The sequence below is a fragment of the Octodon degus genome, unplaced genomic scaffold (assembly GCF_000260255.1).
Source record: "Octodon degus isolate 3935 unplaced genomic scaffold, OctDeg1.0 scaffold00008, whole genome shotgun sequence".
NCBI classification, from domain to species: domain Eukaryota; kingdom Metazoa; phylum Chordata; class Mammalia; order Rodentia; family Octodontidae; genus Octodon; species Octodon degus.
This window is the reverse complement of record NW_004524584.1, coordinates 14719522-14725034: the sequence shown is the minus strand read 5'-3', so window position 1 is coordinate 14725034 and position 5513 is coordinate 14719522.

Below are 5513 nucleotides of genomic sequence, written 5' to 3'. Positions count from 1 at the left end.
GCTTTGTTGAAGCAGCCACTTAAAGAACTGAGCTAAGGGGCAGGCCCCCACTGCCATGAACTATTGATCCTCTGCCATGTGCCATCCTGCCTGAGAGTCAGCCAAATATAGAGTGAAATCTCTACAGACTGTGAGCTAAATAAACCTTTCCTCCTTTAGTGTCTGGTATTTTTGTCCCAGCAATGAGAGAAAAGTAACTTTGAGCTGGGCATGGTGGCACACAGTTGTAATCATAGCACTCCAAGGATTGCTGCAAGTTCGAAGCCAGCCTGGGCTATAAAACGAGTTCTAGGCCAGCCAGGATTGCTGGCCTAGAATTTGAGTGAAATTCTCTCAAAAAGACAAAAAAACAAACAAACAAACAAACAAAAAAGCTGAGCATGGTGGCACACCGCTAAATTCCCAGCACTCAAAAGACTGAGACAGGAGGATCGTTGTGAATTTGAGACTACTTTGGACTACAAAGTGAGCTAAGGCCAGCCTGAACTGTATAGCAAGACCCTGTCTCAAAAAGACCAGCCAGAGCTAGGGAGATGGCTCAGTAGAATAAGGGCTTCCCTGGCAAGCGCAGGGTCTGAGTTCGATTCCTGGTTCTGCAAAAAAAAAAAAAAAAAAAAAAAAAAGACCACCCAAACAAAGAAACAAAAAATTAACTAAGGCTAATGGGGAGTCAGGGTTTTTAGTCTCTGTCTCAAAGTTGACTGCAGCTTCTTCTGTTTGTACAGCTGCAAAGAATCTCTAGTTAGTAGTCCCCTCCACTCCAACTATAGTCATAGATCCAGAAGAAGATGTGTGTGTGTGGTTTTTTTTTTTTTGGGGGGGGTGTCTACAGGGTGTTCAGGGTCTAATTGTTCAGGGTCTTAGTACTAAATCTGACTCCTAGTGATCTGCCTGTTTACAGCCTCCCAAGAGCTGGGATTACAGGCACTGTGCCACCACGCCCAGTCTTTGCCTGAACCGGCACAGCAAACCTGGGGACCCCACCCCCCACCCTGGCCCCTGCACATACTTTAATCCGCTGAGCAATTTGACCAGCCCTCAGAAGGTTTTTAGAGAAGTAAATCAAAAGATTGAATTGGCTCACATGTGATGTCTAAGATTCCCCAGAGTTCGGTTTTGCTGCCCTAGTCCCTCTCTTGAGCAAGGACAGCCAGCCCTCTAGTGCCATGAGTCAGGCACACTGCCTGCCTCATGCTCAGACCAGGGCTCACGCAGTGGCCTAGTGAAGTTGTGTTTGCAAACTTCTTTCACTTGAAACAGGGACCTCAGCTGTCCTTGGGTTTTCCCTCAGATGATTTGAGTGAATTTAAAACATTGCTAATTGTTTTTTGTGAGGTTTTTTTTTTTTTTGAACCTCAGGCCCTTGCGCTTGCCAGGGAAGTGCTTATTCCACTGAGCCATCTCCCCGGCTCCCATGAAAGACTTAATAGACTTCTTCTTTTTTTTTTTTTTTTTAATACCCCTTTAATAGACTTCTTTACCTCCATGGTAAGAGCAGCTAGCATGTCAGACATCATTTTTATTTTATTTGAACTTTCTGCAAAGCTTTTTTTTTTTTTTTTTTTGCAGAACCAGGACAGGCCCTTGTGCTTGCCAGGGAAGCACTTATTCCACTGAGCCATCTCCCCAGCCCCTCTGCAAAGCTTTATTCCAAAGGGGCTCAGTCCTTGGCAGCTGCCATCCTCATGGCAGCCAGCACATTGCTCAGCTCCTCACGCTTCCTCTTGGTGTGGATGTGTGTCCCCACCCTTTTCTTGATGAACTTGAGGGCGTGCTTGTCCTTGGAGACAAAACACAGCTCCATGGTGCACCTCTCATAGGGGGCAAAGTCGCACACCTCCCGAATCATGTCCCACACGAACTTGGTGTGTTTGGTGAGACGTCTGCGATGGCAGCTGTGCCTTGGTTTGCTCACATTCTTAGTCACCTTGTGGCCCTTGTTGAGGCCCATGGCCACAGGATAGCAGAGGGCCATGGCTACTGTTCTTTGATAGTTGGTGTGGCGGAAGGTCAGACATCGTTTTTTAGTCCCTCAATAGTATTATAGTCCAGTTTGGTTCTGTTAAAGGGCAAATAACCTTTCCAGGGTGATTCCTTTCCCTTTTTAAAGCATACTGTTCGTTTGCATAGTTCCTAGCTTCTTATACATCTGTTACTGAAAAACAGGCCTGATTTACAGTATTGGCCTGGAGACCATAAGGAAGAGTTGGAGAAGACCTTCCAGTATCAACAAACAGATCAGAGAGATCCATCTCCCACTGAGAGACAAGTGGGGGTCTCAAAATGGGGTCATCAAGGCCAGGTGTGGTGGCGCACACCTGTAATTTCAGCACTTGGGAGGCTGAGGCAGGAGGATTACTTTGAGTTTGAGGCTAGTCTGGGCTACAAAGTGATTTCAAGGCCAACCTGACCTGCATAGTGAAACTCTGTCTCAAAAAGACAAAACAGGCCAGGGAGATGCCTCAGTGGAATAAGCGCTTCCCTGGCAAGTGCAAGGACCTGAGTTCAATCCTTGTTCCACCAAAAAAAAAAAAAAAATAATAATAATAATAATAATCAAAAAGACAAAACAAAACTACTGAACTAATGGATCATTCAGAACATCTTTCTCCTCCTCAGGGTCCACACTAAACATCACAGCTTCTGAGTATTTCCTTTGAAAGAGTCATAAAAGCCTGACTATAAAGCATTTCAACCCACCTTGTATGTCTTAAGCTAAAAAACCGTAATTAGAAAATAGTCTCATAGTTTAAAGTACCACCCCTCTCCATTCATAAACTGTTTCTGTTTTAGATTATCAGGATTAAACCTTGCCCATTTATCAAGAATGTGTCCTCCGGCCAGGGACACAGCTCATCAGCACAGTGCCTGCCTGGCAAGCATGAAGCTGTGAGTTGGATTCCCCATGCCAAAGAAAAGAATGGGGTGAAGTTAGCGAATTTGTGTAGTGATAGTCAAAGAAGTATCCCATTGGCTCAGTTTGGGACCTATAAAGAGAAGGAGTCAACTCGGTCTTGACTCTTTCAGATGGCGTCCCATGGAGAAGGAAGACACCTCAGTTTTCCACAAGGCATCTTTTGTGAGATCCTAACACAGACAAAACACACATCTTTCTGTCCAAGTGATGCCAGCATCCATTGGTGAGCATCCTTTAACTCCCATGAAATAGAGGAGGAACTTCCTGAAGCAAAGTTCCCTTAACCATTTGAAATTGTTGATGGCTCAACCATTGATGACTCTTTACATTTTTTGTTGTTGTTGTCTTTTTGAGACAGGTTTCACTATGAGTTTAGGGTGGCCTAGAACTCACTTTGTGGCCCAGGCTGGCCTTGAATTTAGAGTGAAACTCCTGCGTGAACCTCACGAGTGCTGGAATTACAAGTGTGCACCAGATAAACAGCAGCCAGTTCTCTGTGCACTATGAGAAGAGTCCCTTGTATTTGGGCCTAGAGGAGAGAGTGAGCGAAAGAATGAGAGAAGAGAGGCTGGGGATATAGCTCAATGGCACAGAGACTGCCTGGCAAGCTGAAGGTTGTGAGTTTGAACTCTAGTCGTCCCCCCCCCCAAAAAAAAAAAAGAATTAGAGAAGAAAACCTTTAAGCCTCCATGATGCTTGTGGGGGGGGGGAGTACATCTATCCGGCCTTATTTGTTCTCCCCCTGGCTGACTATGCCAAATAAATGTTACCAGGTAGTTTTTTTCTTTTGGGGAGGGGGAACCGGGAATCAAACTCAGGACCTTGCCCTTGCCAGGCAAGGGCTGTACCAATGAGTTATATCCCCAACCCTCCAGGTAGCTTCTGATAGGTTCTGGCCCTAGCATGAATTATCAAAATATTATGGTGGTCATCTAAACATGGCTGAAGCCCTTAACACAACAGTTTATTTTCCCAATGATCACGTCCTCCTTCTCTCCCAATCCAGGCCTGGATACAGTTTCCTCTCACCTTTACGGAGCAGAAAGTGCAATTAGCTCCTTGTATGCAGTTGAAATTGACCCTCAAACTCCACCTCTAGAAAAAGTCCGTAAAAGTCTCAACTTTCTTTGTTCAGGTCAGAGGATCACCCATCTGTCCTCGATCCTCTCCAGGTCTTCAGAGTTAATAGAGGCTTCTTTTATCTTTCCTGTTTCTTCACCGCACTGCTGAAAAACCTAACGGCTTCTTCGAAAAGTGGCTTGAAAATAAACATTACCAGGGCTTGTTGTGATCAGATCTCCTCCTGGAGTTGGATTTTAGGTTCTTCTCATCTCAAATAAAGAATTGAATGAAAGGAACAAAAACAGAGTGACAGAATTTATTTGAAAAATAAAAATGCAGCGTGAAAGAGAAACTGGTTCTGAAGAGCAAGCCTGGGCTGGGTAAAAAGTTTTTTTAAAGTAAGACAAAAGTATATCCTGGAGGGCACAGGGTGGGCTACTATGAGAAAAGTCACAATAGTGAGCTCTTCTTGGTGTCTATGTCTTTTTATATCATTTTCATCTTGAGGAAACCCTTGAGAATTTCTACATATGAGTCCTCAGAGGTGGTGCTGGAATCCTACCCATGCCATAGCTCTTAACTCACTAGTACTCCAGGAGCTGAGGCTGGAGAATTGGAACAAGTTCAAGGCCAACTTGGTCTACATAGAGAACTCTAAATCCACCAGAATGACATAGTGAGATCCTATCTCAAAAAAGGAAAACAGGGTCCAGGGAGATGGCTCAGTGGAATAAGCGCTTCCCTGGCAAGCACAAGGGCCTGAGTTTAATCCCTGGTTCCAGAAAAAGCAAAAAAAAAACAAAAAAACATACTAATGAAAGATTTAGGGTGTAGTTCATTGCAAAATCCCAGGGTTCAATCTCCCATATTATAAAAAATGAATAAAATAAAGACAATGAAATAAAAAAGATATGGCATAAGTCTCCATGTGTGTGTACAGGTTCAATGTAATGCCTTTCAGAATCCCAGCTAATTCTATACAGAGAGTGACATACAGTACTCATTGCAAAATTCACATGGATTTTAAGTGCCAAGAACAGTCAAAGCAATTCGTATGGAATGATAAAAATTATAGGCTTTATACCTCTAGGTTTTTTTTTTGTTGTTGTTGTTTTTGTTTTTGTTTTTTAGGGAAGGGTCTACAGGGTGTTCAGGGTTTCACTAAATAGATTGTACTCATAGTGATCCACCTGTTTACAGCTTTCCAAGAGCTAGGATTACAGGCCACACCACCATGCCCAGTCTTAATTGTCGTCTCAGTGCGCCCCAGGGCCGGGGCCGGCATGGCAGGGCTGGAGATCAAAACTCCAGCCCCTGCATCTGCTTGCAGGCACTTTAATCTGCTGATCTATTTGACCCAGCCTTCAGATTTCAAAACTTGCTATAACATAGCAGCAACCAAAACAGTGTGAAATAAATATCAATGGAGGGGCTGGTGAGATGGCTCAGTGGTCTAAAGCACCTACTTAGAACAAGCCTAGCAAAGCACAGGGACCGCAGTTCAATCCCCCAGCACCACATGCCAGCCAGCCCC